This window comes from Sturnira hondurensis, unplaced genomic scaffold (genome assembly GCF_014824575.4).
Source record: "Sturnira hondurensis isolate 20B ecotype Veracruz unplaced genomic scaffold, ASM1482457v3 Scaffold0008196, whole genome shotgun sequence".
Lineage (NCBI taxonomy): Eukaryota > Metazoa > Chordata > Mammalia > Chiroptera > Phyllostomidae > Sturnira > Sturnira hondurensis.
In genome coordinates this window covers 12626677-12649628 of record NW_028080827.1, presented here as the reverse complement: position 1 = coordinate 12649628, position 22952 = coordinate 12626677, and the positions used below count along the sequence as shown (strand labels likewise).

General features: G+C 37.6%; 1 protein-coding gene across 9 annotated transcripts in view; it reads right to left on the bottom strand.

Moving 5' to 3' along the window:
* The window catches only part of RNF111 (ring finger protein 111), an 89704-nt gene extending 67898 nt beyond the window's left edge, over window positions 1–21806 (bottom strand). For 6 of the 9 annotated variants that reach the window (XM_037053997.1, XM_037054002.1, XM_037054003.1 and 3 more), the window contains exon 1: window positions 21430–21805. The gene's annotated coding sequence lies outside the window, so the exon portion shown is untranslated. Of the gene's footprint in view, window positions 1–20020; window positions 20130–21429 lie in introns of those variants that run through there. The other 3 variants (XM_037053998.1, XM_037053999.1, XM_037054000.1) reach the window with 3 other exon arrangements.
* Between the last annotated feature and the right edge of the window lie 1146 nt (window positions 21807–22952).

Genomic DNA, 22952 nt, shown 5'->3' with positions numbered 1-22952 from the left:
CAGCCCACTTCAAGCCCAGCACAAGTAGCAGCCATCTGCAAATCATTTTGTAACTCACTCTGGGTGGCCCCAGGCAGAGCACAGGCTATGGCTGACCTCAGCCTCCACCTCCCTGGAGGCCCTGGAGCCAGCACATCCAGTGGCCTGCTTCAGACCACATCAAAGCACTACCACCCAACCACCATCACAGGCAACACACTCAAGAGGCAGACTCAGTGGGCACCTGACCCCACTGAAGTGGGGGACCCCACAGAGTCCTGCTCCGGGAAGTGGGCCCCTGTACAGCTGATGCTCTACTGTAGTCTATGGCTGGGGGTCCATGGTCTCAGCCAGTCCTTGCAGCTAATTGGCCTGGGGCTAAATCCCTCCCACTGAGTGCCAACAGCAATCAATGCTCAGCTACAACAGGAGAGTGTACACAGCCCCTGGGGGAGGGGTGGTGGTAGTGGGGGCATCTCAAGTGCCCAGCTAGGGAGATCAGGGAAGCTGTGCTACTGGACCCTACAGAACACCTACTCTACCAAGGCTACTCTACCAAGCCTGGAAGATGTAGCAGCTCTACCTAATACATAGAAACAACACAAGGAAGCAGCCAAAATAAGGAGACAAACAGGTCCCAAATGAAAGAACAGAACAAAACTCCAGAAAAAGAAGGAAACTAAATGGAGACAAGCAATCTACCCGATGCAGAGTTCAAAACATTGGTTAAAATGATGCTCAATGAACTTAGTAAGAAATTCAACATAAAAAAGGACCAGTCAGAAATGAAGAAATACACTAACTGAAATGAAAAATAATTTACAGGAAATCAACAGTAAGAGTAGATGAAGCCAAGAATCAAATCAGCAATTTTGAATATAAGAAAGCAAAAAATAAACAAGCAAACAAACAACCCCCCCCCAAAACCCACCCATCATAACAGCAAAAAGGAAAAAAGACTTCAAAAACAATGAGGATAGTGTAAGGAGCCTCTGGGACAACTTCAAGCATTCCAACATTCCCATCATGGGATTGTATAGAGGACAAGAGAGAAAGAAAGGAATGGGAAAACTATTTGAAAAAATAATGACAGAAAACTTCCCTAACCTGACGAAGGAAATAGACAGACAAATCCAGGAAGGACAGAGAGTCCCAAACAAGAGGAACCCAATGAGACCCACACCAAGACACATCATAACTGAAATGGAAAAAAAAGGTTGGCTTTGGTCTGATGGCTCAGTTCACTGGAGCATCACCCCGATTTGCCAAGGCAGTGGGTCTGATCCCAAGTCAGCATGCATATACAGGAATCAGCCAGTGAGTGCACAGATAAGTGGAGCAGCAAATCAATGCTACTCTTTCTCTCTGTCTAAAAAATCAATATATAGAAAAGTTTAAAAAATAAAAATGAATAAAACGCAAAACGTTAAAGACAAAGAGAGAATCTTAGAAGCCATAAGAGAAAAGCAGTTACCAACAAGAGATTATCAGCTGATCTCTCAATAGAAACTTTACAGGCCAAAAGGCACTGGGAAGAAATATTCAAAGTGATGAAAAGCAAGGACCTGCAACTGAGATTACTCTATCCAGCAAAGCTACCATTTAGAATCGAAGGACAAATAGCTTCCCAGACAAGAAAGAGCTAAAAGAGTTTCTTCACCACCAAAATGGTATTACATAAAAGGGACTTCTTTAAGAAGAAACAAAGATCCAAAATACAAACAATAAAATGGTAACAAATACATATCTTATCAACAACTGACTCAAAAAAAACCCCCAACAAAACAAAAAACAAATGAACAAGCAGAACAAACAGAATCATAGATACAGGGAACATTTTAATGATTAACAGATAGGAGGGGGGTTGAGGAGATAAGTGAAAAAGGTGAAGGGATTCAGAAGTACAAATTGGTCGATACACAATAGTCATGGGGATGTAAAATACAGCATAGGGAATATAGTCAATTATAGTCAAATTACTATGTACAGAGTCAGATGGGAGCAGGATTTATCATGATGATCACTTAGTAAGTTACGTAATATCTAATCACTGGGGTGTACACCTGAAACTAATATAAAAATGTATATCAACTGTAATTTAAAAATAAGAAAATTATTTTTAAAAGTATACTAATTACTGTTAGGTTAACTGAAAAGTGTCAATAAATAATGTGCAAGGAAAACAAACCTCTACAAGCTTTCACTGTTGATACTTCAAGTAATCTGTCAACCTTCAAGGCTTCAAGCTTACAAACTAGTCTTAGAGATTACTATTATTTAAACATCCAATTTCTAAAACTGAGCAACAAGTGGCTTACAGGTTTATTTGGAGATTGGAACTGAATGAATTGAGAGTTCTCTTTCTCTTTTTAAAGTAATAGAAGCCAACTTAAAGATGATTAATATTTTTCAATGTGGAAGGGTATCTGCTTTAACACTCCTATCTGCTTTAACATGCCTATTACATTATCAAAATTTAACAATCTGCACAGCTAAATCTAGAATTAAACTATCTTACATCTTTACAGAAGCACAATTAACATTTTGAACTAATTTTGTCAATAATTTTAAATAACTTTATCTTTTTCTTATCAATAAGCAGTCACTATGTGACTGTTGAGCCATGCTAAAGTAGAAATCAAAATAAAAAGTAAAAAGTAAAAAGTACTGTGGCTGCCCTGGTCAAGTTGCTCACTGGCTCAAGTGCTGTCCCAAAATGCCAAGGTTGTGGGATCAATCCTCAGTCAGGACTCATATATGATATGACCAAAGAATATATAAATAAGTAAAATAGCAAATCGATGTTTTCTTTCTCTCTAAAATTAATAATTAAGAAATTAATTGATAATGGATTAGTTAATAATAAAAATTCCTGAGTATTGTGGCTTACACCAGACTCTGAAAAGAATCACCTCAATGAGTACATGCTTGTGAGAAACAGGCAATGCTATCTGAAATAACTAGGGTGGAACCAAATTATGGTGGGCTAACAAAGGTGAAAAATTTTTATTGATATGGAATATGCTTAGTTATTCAAATAATTACAAAATAACCATTTGTATGCTAGATCTGTGGGCAGAAATAATTCTGATATAGAGTCCTATTCTTCAACAAGGTCCTAATTTAGTATGACAGAAAGAAACATGACAAAATATAGAATGCTAAGAACAATTTTATAAGTAAAAGCACTTTAAACATAAAGGAGAAAGCAATTTGTGTAACTGGTAAAGGCTTCATAGAGAAAGTGGCATCCATGTCAAAACAAGAAGGATGTACAACGTGATGGCAGACAAAGAAAACTCTTCACTCCAAACGATGCTGAGACATGGCAAGAAATGGCTGGTTCATGTTTGGAGTGTGAACTTTTCTGTTTTTGTTTTTTAGTGAAAGAAAATAAGGTGGAGGCCTGGCTGGTGTGGCTCAGTGGTTTGAGTGCCAGCCAGCCTGGGAACCAAAGGGTGGTAGTTTGATTCCCAGTCAGGGCACATGCCTGGGTTGCAGGCCAGGTCCCCAGTTGGGAATGTACAAAAGGCAACCATACATTGATATTTCTCTCCCTCTTTCTCAATGGAAAGTATTTTTTATTGAAACATTTTTTTCTTTAACCTTGACTAGACCAATCATAACTTGGCAATTCTTTCTGACTACTTGCCCATTCACATAGTAAAGGACCCAAATATTTATTTATTTCCTTGAGCCCTTTACATCTTCTACATCCCCTCATTTTAAGTAAATGACTAACTGCCTCTTTCTTCAGAGAAAATAGAAGCTATCAAGAATAAACTCCAACATCATCCTTCCCTTTATTCAATCACTAATTTTTCAATTTCTACCAGGATCCACCCTAAATAAATATGCCATTCTGTTCTAAATGTTAGATTTTAAAAAATCCTTCTACTCAGGAAAGGACTCAAACTGGCAATTTTAGGCTGTGAAAGTAGCCCAACATAAAGCCACAGTAATCAGTAATTAAGTGGATCAGACGGGAAGGGAAGGTAGGATGAATTATTAAATGAAGGTCCATATTCTTAGAATCAACCAAAAGAACCAAAACACCAAAATAAGACCTCGAAGCCTTCCACGTTTTTTCAGAGCAATGTTCAACAAGCAAGCCAGAACCACAAACTGCAGAATACAACAGAATTATGATACCTTGGAATGAACACTGTTTTTTGTTGGTATTGTCCTTGGCCTTTAACTTCATAGTCCCAGCCAAGCAAATATTCATGTTAAAATGATAGCTTTCATAATTCAGTTACTTATTAATTCTCTTGCATAAAATACTTCATGTCTTATTGTGTTGTTCAAATAACCCCCCTCTTCTCTTTCTGTAAGGCAGTAGCAGATACCCACTATTTTGGAAGTCAGATTTCTAGCAGCTTCAAACCTTGGGAACACAACCTAAAGGAAAACAATTCTCTCAAGGTCAAAATAATTGTCAGAAAGGCCACACACAGTTCAAAACACAGAAACTATTTTCTTTTACATACAGTGCTAATAAGTTTAACTGTCTGGATTCCAGACATAACAGACAGCACTTAATAACAATTAAGAGTTAGAACAACTAAGGTACTTGTCCCAGTAACTAAAAAGTCAGCAGTTTATCTACATTAAATAACAGTATTCATGTGAAGAGATTCTTAAGGCAACACTGTAAGGTAGCACAGAGTCATAAATCTGAGCCATCCAGGAAACAGACTGTTATAAAAAAATCCATGTAGCATGTTTTAGGCTATTTACAACACATGGTTAATAATCTGCACTTGCTTACCAGGTTAAAATGATAGCATTCTAATGACTAACAGTGTTATCTCAGTTTTTATTGAAAATGTACAAAATAGACTTCCACCAAGATGGAGGCATAGGTGGAAACACTGTGCCTTCTCCCACAACCAAGTTTGAATACAACAAAGGTTTGGAGAAGGAAGATGCAGCCAAAGAACAGAAAACTGAACTATATGGAAGTCCAACAACTACAAACCATTCAATCGGGGGTTTGTAAGAGGGGTGGAGCCAGCAACAGAGCAGGGTCCGGCAGGAAGGATTCCCCGACCCAGGCGACCCAGGCGACCCACGCGCACAGGCAGCCGGGGTAGCATTGCGGACCCAGTGAGGGTGCGGGGCAGGCTGAGCTCGGTCACACATTAGCGTGCAGATAAACCAGCAGAGGTGTGAGCAGTGAGACAGACCCCCGCAGGCCCCAGCAGCAAACCACGCAGGCCCCAGCAGCGAACCCAGTGAGGGTGCAGGACAGGCTGACCTTGGTCGCAAATTTGAGTGCGCAGATAAACCACCAAAGGAGTGAGCAGTGAGACGGACCTCTAGGCCCCAGTGGTGGGAGGAGGCAGAGGGGACTGCCATTGATTTCCTTTGACCCCGCCCCCACACACAGCGTCACAACCCAGCCACTGAGTTGCCCCGCCCTGGTGAACACCTAGGGCTCCACTCCTCATACGTAACAGGCAGGAACAGTCCAAAATATGGCTCAAGAAGAACCCAAAGCCCCAGAGCCAATAACTCTAAGCGAAAAAGAAATAGCGAACCTCTCAGATGCACAATTCAAAATACTGGTGATCAGGATGCTCATAGAACTGGTTGATTATAGTCACAAATTAGAGGAACATATGAAAGCTAAACTAATTGAAACGAAGGGAAATGCACAGGAAACCAATAGTGATGGAAAGGAAACTGGGACTCAAATCAAGGGAGTGGACCAGAAGGAAGAATGAAACATACAACTAGAAAAGAATAAAGAAACAAGAATTCAAAAAAAATGAGAAGAGGCTTAGGAACCTCCAGGACATCTTTAAACGATCCCATTCGAATTATAGGGGTACCAGAAGGGGGAAAGAAACAGCCACAAGTGGAAAACATATTTGAACAAATACTAAAGGAGAACTTCCCCAGTCTGGCAAAGGAAATGGACTTCCAGGAAATCCAGGACGCTCAGAGAGTGCCAAAGAAGTTGGACCCAAGAAGGAACACACCAAGGCACATCATAATTACATTAGCCAAGACTAAAATGAAGGAGAGAATCCTAGAAGCAGCAAGAGATAAGGGGACAGTCACCTAAAAGGAGTTCCCATCAGACTGTAAGCGGATTTCTCAAAAGATACCTTCCAGGCAAGAAGGGGCTGGAAAGAAGTATTCCAAGTCATGAAATCCAAAGACCTACAGCCAAGATTGCTTTATCCAGGAAAACTTTCATTTAGAATGGAAGGACAGATAAAGTGCTTCTCAGATAAGGTCAAGTTCAAGGAGTTCATCATCACCAAGCCCTTATTATATGAAATGTTAAAGGGACTTATATAAGAAAAAGAAGATGAAAAATATGAACAGTGAAAGGACAGCAAACACACAGTTATTAACCACCACACCTAAAACAAAAGCAAACCAAGAGGACAGCTAGATCAGGAGTGGAACCATAGAAATAAAGAACACATGGAGGGTTAGAAACGGGGGAGTGGGAGGAGGAGAAGGGGGGAGAAGGCACAGAAAATAGCATAGATGGTATGTAGAAAATAGATAGGGGGGAGGGCGAGAATAGTGGGGGAAATATAGAATCTAAAGAAATTGAGACACGTGGTTATAAACTAAGGGGGCAGAATAATGGGGGAGGGAGTATGCGGGTGGAGGGGAATGAAGGGGGGAATAGAACAACTGTAATGGTATAATCAATAAACTATATTAAAAAAATTGGGAAGTTCAGGACACCTCGTTAATATCATACTGATACTTCCTTCAACTGTGGTAAAAAGGACAAACTCTGACTAAAACCTATTCGTAGTACTGCAGTTAATATTTCAAATCAAGTTTCACAAGAGAACTCAGCAATAAATTCTTTCCTAGATCCAGTTCCATTTGTTTTCTAAAATATTTAGTGAAGTTTCAAGGCAGAAATACTTGACATTAATATCCAGCCAAAGCAACTGGAAAGAGACTCCAACCTACTCCTGCACCATTTACCTGCCATGAAAGTCTACAAATCATTTGTGACTTCTATGATTTAAAAAAGAAACACAATTCTTAAGAGGAGGGTGTACCAGGGAAGGTTTTTCAAGAATAAAAGGAAAAAGTGAAATGGGAAGAAATGAGACTTAATCACCCTGTTTTCCATGGCAGAGATTCCTTGAACTACATATTTAATAATGAAATACAACTACGAATGTCTAAAATCAGTTATCTGAAAGACTGAAAGACAATATATGATCTTCTAACAGACAACATATGATCTCGAGGTGCCATTCTACCTCAAACAACTATTTGTATAGAATTATTGTTAGGAACAAAAAATGAAAATAAGATACTTTATTAGTATACTTTCCAGTATATGAAAGACTAGATGAGGGCCCACAGAATTACAAAATTTCCCCAAAATTCCTTTCAACTTAATAGAGAAATCTACATTACTAAAATTACAGCCCTAAGTTCTCCCATAACCTTTCATTTTTTTCATTTTTTATTTATTGATTTTTAAAGAGAGAGGGGAAAGGAAGAGAGAGAGTGTCAATCTGTTGTTCCATCCATTTATGCACTCATTGGTTGATTCTTGCATGTGCCCTGACTAGGAATCAAATCCTCAACCTTGGTGTATCAAGAGACACTCACTGTAAACAACTGAGCTACCGAATCAGGGCACGTTCTCCTTTCATCTTCACAGTAACACCAAGGTCCCCACCTCTCCTATCAGGCAGCAGCCTCAATTTCATTACCCTTCAGTGGGCGGAGAAGAACTGTAAGCTATAACACAACACTTGAAAGTTAAAAGAGAATAAAGATTTCCCTGGCTGGATTGCTCAGCTGTTTAGAGCATTATCCCCATTTGCTAAAGTTGCGGGTTCCATTCCTGGTTAGGGCACATACAGGAAGCAACCAATGAGTGCATAAATAAGTGGAAAAACAAATCAATGTTTCTATCTCTCAGCCTGCCCCCCCCTGCCCCATCACCCCTCACCTGCCCCAGTCTCCCTCCCTCCCCTTCCCATCTCTCCCTCTTTAATCAATAAATTTAAAAAAGAAAATAAAAAATCAACCACAAAACTTGTCTAGAAATGTATAATCAGCAATATAAAAAGGAGTAATTAAAAATTAGCTTACAAAACACATTCCAAAATCTGTTTTTAACCATGATTTCACACGATGGTGTAAATGAAACATCCACCGTATTCTCAAACGACACAAAACTGAAAAGGGATTACATATAAAATGAATGACACAATCAGGACCTAAAAGTAAAAGCTTAGAATGGTTAGCAAAAATCACTTAAAAATAAAAACTTTAATGCATTTAAAATACTAATCTAAATTTATCTTTCATACAGATGAGACATGGGGAGGAATTTTTAAAAATGGTTTTATTAGATAATTTGCCTACAACTATTATCTGGGTTAATATTCAGAGACATTCATTCACAAATGCTTCAAGTTATAATTTTAATTGAATTCTGTAAAAAAAGAATATAATATAACCATCTTTTTGTCAGTCATAAATATCAACATTTCTTATCTGAATTTATCAAATTTTAAAGACTTTTTCATAAACTATCACCATCTGGTCACTTTTGTAAAAGTAGAATGGAATAAAGTGAGTTCTACCAGCACCTTCCCTTACAGAGATACCCTCACAAGGATTATTCTCTAACTATAAACACAAAATTTGAACAAAGAAATCCTCCCAAAACTAGTAACATGCAAAGTAAAATGTATGACTATAACTCAAAGCACAAGAGGGGGGCAATTAGAAGACTGTTACAAGTTTCTTATACATGAAACAGTGTAAGTCTATTTATTATTCCCGAAGGCAGACTGTGACAAACATTTAAGAGGCATAGTGTAAACTCTAGAGCAATGACACACAAAAAAATACAACATATAAGTATAGTTAATTAAGTCAAAAGTGGAAATAAAATATAAAACAAAAAGAACAAAAACAGAAGCATAAGGGGAGCAGAGCAGGACATGAGAAAAAAACACAAAAGAATAGAACACATGAGATAAATAGAAAACTGCCAGAGGACAGATCAAAACTCAACTGCATTAACACAGGGCACTGCTGGCATAAAAACAGACTGGAGTCCAGAAACAGATCACACTATCACCAAATGATTTTCAACAAATAATGGGGAAGGAAAAGTCTTTTCAACAAACAGTGGTAGAAAAAAAATCTCAACCCTTACCTCACACCAGACACAAAAATTAACTCAAAAAGGATCACAGACTTAAACCTAAAAACTAAAACTATTAAACTTCTAAAAGAAATGTAGCACAAAATTTGTATGATCATACCATGGGCAGAGATTTTGTGAAATACTAAAAGCATTAACCATGTTTTAAAAATTGATAAACTGAACTTTATCAAAATGAAAACCTGCTCTTCAGAAATACCACTAAGAAAACAAAAAGATAAGCTAACAAGCTAAAGACAAAGAAAATTACATATGCATGTAATTTATATGTATACAAAAATACACACACACCGGAATCCAAATATATGTAAAACTGTTACATAGACAACCTCCCCCTGAAATATAGGCAAATGATCTCAAAACATATAAATGAGCCCTGGCTGGTGTAGCTCAGTGGATTGAGCACAGGCCTGCGAACCAGAGGATCGAGGTTCGATTCCCAGTCAGGGCACATTCCTGGGTTGCAGGCCAGTTCCCTGCAGGCCAACTCCCAGCAGGGGATGTGCGAAAGGCAACCATACATTGATGTCTCTCTCTCTCTCTCTCCTTCCCCTCTAAAGATAAATTAATTAATTAATAAAAACAAGTTTAAAAAAAAAACATATAAATGGCCAGTAAGTCCATGTCAAAATGCTGAATATCTTTAGTCATCAGGAAAATACAAATTAAAACCACAATAAGATACAACTGTACAACCAATAAAATGCTAAAATAAAAAACACAAAACATCAAATGTTAACAAGGATGTGGCACAATGGGAAATCCACACACAACTCTTTGGCAGCTTCTAATGAAATTACACATCCATCTAACCTATGAACCAGTAATTCCCCGTAAGGTATTTCAAACCATTCCTGGTTTGAAAACATAGGCACGCAAAAAAATCTGTATGTGAATGCTCATAACTTTACTTATAATAACCAAAAACTTGGGAAAAACAAATCTCCAACAAGTGGACAAATTATAATACAAAGATGTAAAGGACACCAAATAGCAGCAACAACGAAGGAACTATTGATACAAGTACTGTAACATTATAGATGAATTTCAAAAACATCCTGCTAAGGGAAAGAAATTAGATACAAAGTATTCTATGATTCCATTGAACAGACAAACCCAACCTAAAGTGAAAAAGAAAATTTAAACACTGGCTGTATTGTATAAAGGATAGGGAAAACAGACTGAATAGATAAGTGCACAGGGGAACTTTTTGATGTGCTGGTAATGTTCTATTTCTTCACAAGGATTTGTATTGCACAAATGTATACATTTGGCAAAACTTAAATGGTAGACTTAGTATTTGTACATTTCATTATATATGTAAATTTTACTTAATTTTTTTAATTTAAATTCATTTTTAGACAGAGGGGAAGGAAGGGAGAAAGGGAGGGAAAGAAACAACAATGTGTGGTTGCCTCTTGCACACCCCTAATTGGGGACCTGACCCACAACCCAGGCATGTGTCCCGACCAGGAATCAAACCAGTGACCCTTTGGTTTGCAGGCCAGTGCTCAATCCACCGAGGCACACCAGCCAGGACTATAAATTCTCCTTTAAAAGCAACTGTATTTGAATGGCAGGCTGATATAAAAAAAGAAACAGAACTATAAGCAAATATTCAACTACAGTTAATGATACAGAAGCTGAATTTGTTTAGGGGTAAATGCACTGATGTCTGCAACCTACTTTAAAATGCAAAAAACAACCACAAACCCTAATAAGCTTGACTGATTAAGGTTAAAGGAACAAACACATAAAAAGATGTGATAAAGCAAAAACAGCAAACTTATCTGCAGAATCAAGGTGATGGGGAGATAGGCATTCACTGCCACAATTCTTTTAACTTTGAGGTTTTTTTCACAATAAAATGCTAGAGTGGATCACATTATAAGACAAACGAATGTCAAATCACTATACTGTACACTCGAAACAATTATACTGCAGCCAACCATACTTCAACATAAAATAAAAATTAAATGCTGGAGGGGAAACATTTGAAGACCAAAAGAAGCTCAATACAAAAGTGTGATAGTATATAATTTTATTTATATGAAGCTCTAGAAAAGAAAACTAATCCATAATGTTAAAAATCAAATCAGTGGTTGCCTAGGTCAGGAGATGAGGTAACTTGTGGCCCAGGAACAAGAAAAAACTTTCTAGGGTGATGGAATGTTTATGTCCTCCTTGGGGTGTTAGTTACATGGATATATATGATGTCTGTCCAGAAAGTGTCTAGCCACTGTTAGTATAATGAAAATGGTTTGTACAACATCCCATGTAACCTGGCAGCCAAGGGGAGTGGGCTGCATCGCGCACTTACAATGACTTCACTGTACTAGTCAATAGGGGAGGTAGAAACCACTGAGTGAGCATGTGCACTGTGTGGCCATTGCATTCAAAATGACTGAGCAAGTACAGCAATGTTTCTGCATCACATTTTTCATGAAGCTTGAATGTTCCTCCCCAGAACCTATTTGGATGATTGAGAAGGATGCAACTGTGGGCAACTGGTGACTGGCAGCTTCATCACGACGATGTTCCCATTCATACATCACATTTCACACAGTTTGTTGAGGAAACATCAAATCGCCCAGGTCACTAACCCCGCTATGGCCCAGAGTTGGCATGCTGTGACTTCTGGCTTTTCCCAAAACTAAAATCACCTTTGAAAGAGAAGAGACTTCAGTTTTTCAATGAGATTCAGGAAAATAATGATGGGGTAGTTGATGGCGACTGGGAGAACTGTGTGAGGTCCCAAGGGGCCTACTTTAAAGGGGACTGAGGTGTCACTGTCCTATGTACAATGTTTCCAGTTTCTTGTATCTTCTTCAATAAATGTGTCTATTTTTCATATTACATGGCTGGATACCTTCTAAACAGACCACAGACATTTACCCAAGCTCAATGAAATGTGCAGTAATACATGCTTTAATTGAATATAAATTATACCTCAACTAAATTGCTTTTAAAAATGTTCACTAGCCCTGGCTGGTGTGGTTCAGTGGACTGAGCACCAGTTTGTGAACCGAGGGGTTGCTGGTTCGATGGATTCACAATCAGGGCACATGACTGTATTGCAGGCCAGGTCCCCAGTATGGGGTAAGAGGCAACCACACATTGATGTTTCTCTCCCTTTCTCCTTCCTGGCCCCTCTCTAGAAACAAATAAATAAAATCTTTAAAAAATATATGTTCACTATAGAAAATCTGGAATAGACAGAAAAGCACAGAGAGAACTTGCCCCCACCTCCAATCACACCATCCAGATAAAACATCACCATCCTTCCCTCTCTTTTGAAGAGTGCCCACTGGATATAAACATACACCTTGCTGTTTTCCTTAAAGGCAATAGATAAATACTAGTTAAGCCCCTGAATTTCGTAATTCCTTTTTCCAGTGACTCAAAACCTATTGACTTAAAATCACTTTACCTTATCACTACTATGAATCTTTAGCAAGTTACTAACCATTACGTACCTAAACATCCTCATTAGCAAAATGGAAATCTTTAGTTCCTCAAAGTGTTGTGAAAAATTTTACGCAAGACAATGTATGTGTATTCTGGCTTTTATTACTGTTTTTGAAGTTGAAGAGTCAACTAGCTCTTAATAATCCTGGCAAAAAAGTCCACTAACTTTCCCTTTGAACTTATTTTTAAAAAACAGGCCTTCAATTTTCTAGGTACACTCACCTAAGCTAGTCTATCCTATTTGAGTTGAACCTCTTGAAGATCGGACCAAAACTCTGAGTTATTAAAGACCTAAAGCAAAGGTTGGAGTAAGGCAGTAAATAAAAATAAAACAGAAAACTAGTTTGGAAAAATGGTAGCTACTGAGCATGTAGGATTTAATGGGGCGAGCAAAACTGCCCAAAGAAACAATTTCTCCTTGAATGAAGTCCAAAGAGTTTCAGATAAAAGTTATTTTTGCTCTGCCTATGTCACTTAGGTCAAAATATGTAACTTAAGAGCATTAGTCAAAGCGTATGTTCTAAAAAATGATAACAAGAGTCATAAGAGAAAAAACAGGAAAAATGACTGACATTCCATTAACTTTTAAAAAGATTTTATTTATTTGTTTTTAGAGAGAGGGGGGAAAAGGGAGAAAGAGAGGGAGAGAAACATCAATGTGTGAGAGAGAAACATCAGTCCATTGCCTCTTTGGTGCCCCCAATAAGGGACATGGCTCTCAACCTAGGCATGTGCCTTGACCTGGAACCAAAGTGGTGACACTTCACTTTGTGGACCAATGCCCAACCCACTGAACCACAATGGTCAGGGCAAGAATTTTAAGGACTGAAGGTAAAAACATACTGAAAACTGGATCGGGAAGAACACTTCAGGATAGAGATATTCACAATGTGAATTAACTTCATGAAGGCCCTGGCCAGGAAGCTCAGTTGGTTAAAGCATCATCCCAATCCTCCAAGGTTGTAGGTTCGAACCCCAGTCAGGGCACATACATGATTCAACCAATGAATGCATAAATAAGTAGAACAATAAATCAATGTTTCTCTTTCTTCCTAAATTAAAAATTAATAAATTTAAATTTTTTTCTAAACTACAGTAAATTTTAAGAAGTTTCTAAACTACATGAAGACAAGAAAAAAATAATTTAAACTATGCAGATTATGCTTGCTATTCTGCTCAATGACTATATGCTCAGAACACAAAACGATAAAATTTTACTGTTCTCTGGTTAGTCTCACTTCCCACGTGCCTCTCATGTGAACAACTCGCTGTGCTGTCAGATTCTAATGCTTATAGCCATCTATTTTTCCCACAACACAGACCATATATGCAGACTACTACTTCATCTGGTTTTTAACAATAAATGTAATTTGTTCCAATACTACAGGAAAAACAATGTGTTAGATTTTGAGAAATGGCATGTCTATATTTTATATTTTATGGGCAACTTAAGGGATTTCCAAGATTATTCTGGCTAAATGACATTTTTGTCTTCCGAGAGCCAAAGTTAAAATTCAGAGAGCAAAGTTAAAATCCTTGCAGTAAGAAACAAAAATAGCAAGCTATTAAAAAATTCTAGGATACTGATTTGAGGAAACCAAGGATTCATTATTCTGTACGTTAACATCACCGTTTTATTCAACAAACTTTTTTCTTTTTTTCCCCTACCAATCCTTAATTATTAGGTAATAATTAAGAAGATAGTTAATATGCTATCCTGTCCCAAAATACTTCATAGTCCAGAAAAACACATTAATCCTAACCCAAATGTGATAAATACAAGTCCAGCCTACACACATTTACTTAAATACTCTTTGGGCAATCTTCAGAATTTTGGTTTCAGTATACATAAACTGTGAGTTCTTCCAGATATCAGAGAAAAAGGCAACTGTGACTTAGTAAAGATAATGAGAGAAAAGAAAAAATATGTTAAACTATGACCAAATATGAAGTTTGGTCAAGACAAAACGATGACTGAAAAAGTAAGTCCAGGCCTTAGAACTGCTATCTACGAAGAAAAATATTCTCTCTCTCTCTCACACACACACACACACGCATTTATTAATATCACCACTGATATCATCAGAAAGGTCCTGAAGAAGCTGCCAAGCTCATAGTGGCAGATACATTTTCCAAAAGTCTAATTTTTGCGAGCCTAAATTTTATCTTGGCAACAAATTGTCAGTTGTTTTCCCTGAAGCAACAGGCTCACTTCATTCATTTTTTAGAAAAATATGTATAAATACCCAAGTTTAAATAACCATAGTCTGTCATTCTTGCAAGTAAAAATAGTGTCCCATGAAAAAGCAACTGGTTAGCTCAGCTTGCAAGTCAACCCACAAGTATTTTTCCTCAAGACAAGCATCACACTTTGGTATACAGCAGAAGCACTTTATAAAATTCTTCCTATTTTGTCACATGAAATATTAGACATGCACTTGAGTCAAGATTAATAAAATTAACAAGTTTTTTTAGTTCATAAGTGAAATCTTTTTTTCCCTATAAATGTGTATAGAGGTGAAGAATATAACTATTAGCAGCCGTTTTTCCCACTGTCTTCATATGCCATGCAAGGCCAATAGTTTTATGCACCACTGTATTTGCACCATCAGTGCAAATGTCAATATAGTTAAGTAGCAAAGAAGAATTTGGTATTATTATGAAGTAGTTTCACCCTAGAAGACCTTTTGAAACATTTGCAGACCCCCTTTAGAATCCAGACCACATTCTGAAAACCACTCTGCTGTTAAACATGAAATAGGAAGAGGAGATACAGCTCCAGGAAAAAGAAAGAGAGTCGCAGGAAGACAGAGACTACAAGGAGACATAGTTTTCCCTGTGTACCCTTTGTGTGTCGTGAATTTGGTAATGTTTACATGTATTACTCTTACCTTTAAAAAAATAAATAATTAAAAAAACAAAAACTGCCATCAAAAGTGGCTAAGTAGACATATAAGAATGCTATTTAGAAATATGAAGCCCTGGCTGGTGTAGCTCAGTGGATTGAGCGTAGGCCTGCGAACCAAGGGATCTGGGTTTGATTCCCAGTCAGGGCACATGCCTGGGTTGCAGGCCAGTTCCTGGCGGGGTATGCACGAGAGGCGACCATACATTGATGTTTCTCTCCCTCTCTCCTTCTCTTCCCCTCTAAAGATAAATGAATAAAATCTTTAAAAAAAAAGAAATATGAAGGTGAATATTAGAAAAGAAAATCTTAACAGCTGAAAATGTTTCTACTTAGGAAGTGGAACTGGGGGACTATGAGGGGTTGCAGAGATTGCTGCTTTCCAGTGGAAGCCTTTGGAACCGACATTTGAAACCATGTGCAGGTGAACCAAACCATGTAATTGGTTCAAAACTAAAAATCATTCAAAATATTATTTGGAAATACTCATGTCAAGTTTTAAAAGATTTGTAAAAAAGGACATATTCATGTACAGGTGAGAGAACTTCTATGAAATATACCAAGATATAAAAGTAACTAACTGCCTGAATATAATGTAATACTGTGCCTGTGAGTCTCCTATAGTATAATTATTCTATATTACACTAAAAAAAATTCATTTACAAAGCTAGTTAAAAAGCAACAATTTCCTTCTGACCAGAGAGTCTTAAGACATAAAAACACTTAAGTATGTAAATCTTAAGTCATTTTTTAAAAACAGATTAAACCCTTCCCTAAATACATACCTCCTCCACACACACATATGGTAAAATAACATTATTTTATTCCTTGTTTCACTTGATCACACAATTAAGATCATATCAGAATCACTTATTTGAAAAAGAAAGTAGAAAAATAAAATAGTTGCTTTTTGAAGGAGGATTGACTTGGAGCAGTGAACACAAAATACAATACACAGAAGACATGTATTACAGAATTTTACATCTGAAACCTATACAGTTTATTAACCAATATCACCTCAATAAATTCAATAAAAAAGTAAACAAAAATAGTTTTGGGGTGGCAAATATAATAAACTAACTTATGTAATTATTACTTTATAAATAAAATCTTCAGCCCTGGCTGGTGTATCTCAGTGGATTGAGCACGGCCTGTGAACCACATGATCGTGGTTCGATTCCCAGTCAGGGCACATGCATGGGTTGCAGGCCAGTTCCCAGCAGGGGACTCACAAGAAGCAACCATACACTGATATCTCTCCTTTTCTCCTTCCTTTCCTCTCTAAAAATAAATAAATAAATCTTAAAAAATAAACTAAAAAAAATCTTCATAGAACTATAAACCCACTATAAAAATCTAATTTATATTTAATTTCTCAGAGGATGTCCTGATCCAGGAAAGAAGAGATTATTGCTATATAAATAGATAACTCAAAAGCAAGTTGGATTTCCTACTAAATGGAACCAAGGCTTCTTGGAGAATGGCTAATTCCAGGATTGAGACAGAAAGAATCAAGAAAAACTCAGAACATTTCAATGTTTCAGAAAGAAAGGAAATACTCAAAAAAATTTAAGAGATTTTGCCAAAAAGACAGGAAGCCAGAGTGAATAGGCAACCACTCAGCAAATCTTGGACAACTGGAACATAAAAAAATAAAGGTGCTAATGGACTGTAACCCATAATAAAATAGAAAGTACATATACCCATATTGATAGTAGAGGTAAAAAGGATGCTTCTTTCTACAACAGAATGCCTACTGGTAAGGTAGAAGACATGGACGAGTTAGAAAAATAACCACTTTGTTACTTGAACAAGAATTAAATAAAAAAAATAAAAATAACCATTTCACAACCATCAAAGTAAAGATCAGTACAGGCAAGAATCATCAATACATGCTAAATCCAAGAGGCAAATTTGATGAAGATACAGAAGATCTAATTAGAAGCAGATATCTGCACTATCTCAAAGTTATTCTCAGGGACTGCTTGTTAGATGCAAGGGGAAAAACAATAACTATTCTGTGAAGAAACCAGACAACACTGTGACCAGGTAATTAATTACAAACCAACATCACCCATGAAGGACAGACCAATGACACATGCTTTTGTTCCTACCTGGAAAAAAATACAAAATTCCTGGCTGAGGATGTTTTATCTGAATCTAATTATGAGGAAACATCAGACAAATCCAAATTGAAGAATATTTTCTAAAATATATAGTTTATGTTCTTCAAAAATGTTAATGTAACGAAAGAGAAAGGCTAAGGTGCTATTTCAGATTAAAGCCAACTAAGTTACAACTACTAAATGCAATTTGAGATCTGGAGTGGATCCTATGGGGAAAATGCTATAAAGAAACAAATGCTATTATTGAGACAAATTTAGCAAGCTGGAATAGGGTCTACAGATTAAAGTTTCATATTATTAGTATTAAATTTCTGAATTTAGTAAATGTACTGTGATAATGCAAGAAAACACAATACACAGTAGATATTTAGAGACAAATGGGCAAAATATATACAATTTACTCTAAAATGATACAGAACCCTGCCTGGTGTGGCTCAGCTGGTTGGAGCATATCCCTTAACCAAAGGGTTGCAGGTTCCATTCCTGGTCAGGGAACATATCTAGGTTGCAGGTTTGACCCTGGGTCCAGGCATGTACAATGCCTGGTATGGGAGGCAACCAACAGACATTTCTCTCACACACTGATGTTTCTCTTTCTCCCTTCCTCTCTTTAAAAGCAGTGAAAAGATATCCTCTAGTGGAAATAAAAATAAAATTGTAATTAAATAAATAAAAATAAAGTGATACAGAAAGCAGAATGAGAAAGCAAATGTGACAAATGTTAAAAATTGGTAAATCTGAGTGTAGGCTATTTAACAGTTCTCAGTACTATTTTATACTTTTATATTTCAAATAATTTCAAAATAAAAATTTAATTAAAGGCAAATTGGGATGTGAAAAGATAGTGAGAACAAGTGATTTATCCTCATGTCCTAGAGGACATATGAATAAGGGCAATGGCTGCAACAGTGACTCAGAATGGCACACAGCCAGCTTCATATAGAATTTCTTAAATTTTTAATTCTCTAGAAAAAGAAAAATACTTTTTAAGGAAACACATAAACACTAAGACACTATACCCGCCACAAAAATCTACTTTTCATGTTAATACAATACAAACTAAGGGACTATTACTTCCTCCAGCAAACCACAAGCTCCTCATAGGCAGGCCTAAAGGTCCTGATCGTTGTTTTAACTGGAGCACTGACAAAGTGTCTGAAATATAACACTCGTATTTGCTGAATAAATGGTATACATTATTTAAAATGAATTTAAACATGAACATTTTTTAGACTCACAAAAGCAGAGAGCATTATCAATACCCACATACCTATCGCCCAACCCCAACGATTATCAAGATTGCACCACAGTTGCTTCATCTATCTCATCTCCCCACTCCTGTTTTTGCTTGAAGTATTTTAAAACAAATACCAGACATCTAATTTCTCTTCCTCATTCTTCAGTCTCCACTCCTAAAAGATATGGGCATATTCTTACATAAGCATGCCATTATCAGCCCTAACAAAATTAACAATAATTCCTTGACATCATCTAATACCCATCCACATTCAAATTTCCCCTACTGTGTTCTAAAAATAACTTTCTTTCTTGGTTGGCGGCAGGATTTAAACAAGGTCAACACATTGTACGCGGCTGCTACCTATACAATATATTTAACCTTTCTTTTTAAATTATCTTCCTGCAATTATGAAAAACTCTAACAGACAAACCAAACAGTTTTCATTTGTAGATTCTCCAGAATCAAACCCAATTTAATACATTTGCTGTTCCCTTCGTCTGCAGCACTCTGTCTCCAGACTACCACTATGGCTAACTCTTTCCAGTCACTAGTTGCAAGTCAAACACTACCTCTAAAAAGAGGCCCTCTCTAATCACTCAATCCATAGTAGAGCTTCCCTTCCATTAATTCTCCATTGCATAGCCCTATTTTCTTCATGGCACTTACCACTACCTAAAACTATTCTGTTTATTTTCTGTTTCCCCCTATAGAACGTCAACTCCATGAGGGCAGCGTGCCTTCTTCACTGAAGACCAAAAACAATGCCAAGTACATGAGGCATTCAATAAATACTTACTGAGTGACTAAATAATAATAAAGTACCTCTATGTAAAATGTAAACTCAGGCCCTGGCCAGTTAGCTCAGTTGGTTAAGAGCATCATCAGCATATACCAAGGTTGCGGGTTCCATCCCTGGCCAGGGCACATACAAGAATCAACCAATAAATGCATCAGTAAGTGGAAGAACAAATCGATGTTTCTCTTTTATTCTCTCTCTCCTTTCCTCTCTTGCTATCTAAAATAAATAAACAAAAATAAAATAATAACATATAAGCTCAGTAATATCTGTTTTTAAACATTTATCACTCAGTCCTCCTGCAATGGTTTCAATCAAGTACCTGTAGAAACCTGGGCAAGCAGTTATCAAGAATCTGTGGCATGCAGGAAAGAGAGAACAGATGTGTACGGCATCCAATGTAATTCTGGACTTTTGCTGAACAGTGATCACAGGTTCCTGAGAGAAATATTATTCAGGATGACTTACAGACTATTATTAGGAGTAAACAAAGTTTCATTTTTTTTACCAAGGTTAAATGACAAGAGATACACTAAAGTAAAATAATCCAAGACTTTAAAAAAAATTAAGATCCTATTTAGAATAAAAAGACTTTTCTCATCCTATCTGTTTTTTGTCTAACATACCCAACCAAAGACTAGTATGAAAAAATAACATGGTTTGTAAGAAATGAAATTTTTACTAAAAGATACACAGTAACCGTCAAAATGTAGATCTTCACCCTCCTAAAGCTAAGTAAAACCAGTATGACAGATCTTTTACGTAATAACGAAATTACATTCTAGTATTTGAAGCAATGACAAACAAAACTGGGAAAGGAAATGTAACTGCAGCTTATCTTTTCCCCAGTCTGTTCTTATGGTTCACGAGGTCCCTAAAATAAAATTAAACATAAAATACCAAATAAAATAAAGTTTGGATTAACAGATTCAAAAACTATACAGCCTGTGTCCGCTGGCATCTTACCACTTCAGAGTCCTGCATGTAAGTCATGAAACAGGAAAACATACAACACAATGGAGTCAGTCCACACCACAAACACGAACAAATTAAGTGAATGCCTTACACTTTCTGGTATTTCCTTATATGTTGAAACTTAGACTTATGTTAAAAAAGTACCTGTAACGATTTACTATAACCTACTGAACAACTATTGTGAAAACACTATTTCTGCAATATAAAACAGCTATTTCCACGAGACCACTGCCACTAATTGATAAATTATCTAAAGACAATAAATATACCGAGCTTCTTTTTGAATGACCAAAGCCAACTCTACAAAATCTGAGGCGTCCGTATTTCTGCAGTTCCGCGGACGACGTTCCTTGCACAGGAAGGCAACTCCCCAACCGTCAGGGCTGACTTAACGCCCTCCAAGCACTCCGGGTGCGGGTTACCTCCATCGCTCCATTGTCAAATCGCACTCCCACGCCTCGGTCCTCAGCCCCCATCCTAAGACTGTAGGAAGAGTCAAAAAAGAAATCCCCTCGCCCACACTCACTTCCTGTGTGGGGTGTGGGTGTGTCTGCAGACCAATGCTCTGCTCAAAAGAAATCAACCCTGAGGAGACCCAGACCCCAAGTCAAGACGCAGCCGGCAAGAACCGGCCGGTCGCCGACCCCAGCCGGCCGCCGCCGCAGCCCTTCCTCTTTCTCCCCTCCAGGCCGGCCCCTCCCCCGTGGCGCGCACGCGCGGCCTCTAATCGATCCCCTACCCCCTGACCCCCCTCACCTTAATCATTAGCCACCCTCTTCCCAGGGTCCCGGAATCGCTGGCCCAGTAAGGAAGACAGGAGATAGGAGGGTGGAAGAGGATGTGTCGAGAGCCAGTGATCTGCGATTCAGATCTCGGCCTAATAGGCCCCTATAGTCAACAGCAGCGACTGTCACCGCCACCAAAACTGTGAGAGAGGCAGCGCCTGGTTCGGCCCAGCTCACCCGGTTTGGGTTTAGAATGCCTAATTTACTCCCACAGGAACTCCTTCCCCGAAGCTGTGGGCGTTTCTGTGCTGCGCAGACCCAACACCTCGCCACCGTCGCCGCCACTGCTGCTGTTCTGCTGCTGCCGCCGCCTTACCAATCCCTCCTCTACCAAGCAAGCACGACAGTCCGGGGCTTTACGACAGTTCGGAAAGTGAGAGCGCTGTAGCCTTCACGCCTCCGTGAACATCTGTTTGTTTCTGCGCTTGCTCAGATCCCAGTTTCTCACTGTCCCGCCCCTTCTTCTCCGATCCTCCCCTTTGTGCTCGCTTTATCAGTTTCTTCGGGAAGCAGAACTGTATCGGGAAGCTCATCACAGCGTTTTATTTTCTTTGGTGCTTGTGCGTCCGGTATTTAATCAAAATACTGAATACATCGTAGCTAATTTTTCGTAAGTAAGATTTACGACTGACCACGTAATTATTGACCATACTTACAGTACAATTATAAAACATTATGGTTTAGTGTCGTTCACAACAAATGATACCAAAGTCACACTCGCTAATGACAAAAGATCACGGCACCTCACTATTAAAACGAAATTGCTTCCAGAATCAGATCAAAAGTAGTCATAGATACAGGTATTGGTTGTACAATCACACTCAGGTTCATAATTATTTATAAAAATCATTAGGTAACATGATCCATTATGTGCAGTAGGAGGACGTAGGCTTTGGAATCAAACTTCCTTTCAAATCACAGTGATGTACGAAACTAAACCTTTATAAATCTCTTAAATAAATAAATAATAAATAAATGTATGTCAATTATACCTCAACTTTAAAAATAAAATAAAAGCATATCTGAAACCAAAAAGATCCTTAGTTTCCTTCCGGGATAACATTATTTACCTCAAAGGTTCTTGTGAGATTAAATAAGACAGTTTATATAATGCTTCAAACATTATTTACCAATTAAGTGTTCAATAAACATTAATTCCCTCCCTTTGTCATCAACTTTTTCTCAGTTCTCTTTCTTTTGTTCACTTGTGTTCTCCATTTTGTTCAGTAGAGAAAATCTTTTACAATAATAGAAAGAAAGAAGTGGACTTTTTTGGCCAATTGGTTTGGCCAAAAAGTCCATTTAGTTTTTTCTGTAAAATAAAAGACATATTTTTCATTTTCACCAATAACTTTATTGATTTTGATATTTTGAGTATATTGGCTATGTCCCCTGTGGTAGAATGTTGACTATTCTCAATTAATGCCTTGATTTGATAGCTATCAACTTCAACTGGTCTACGCAATCATGGAGCATCATCATCCAGTGAGAACT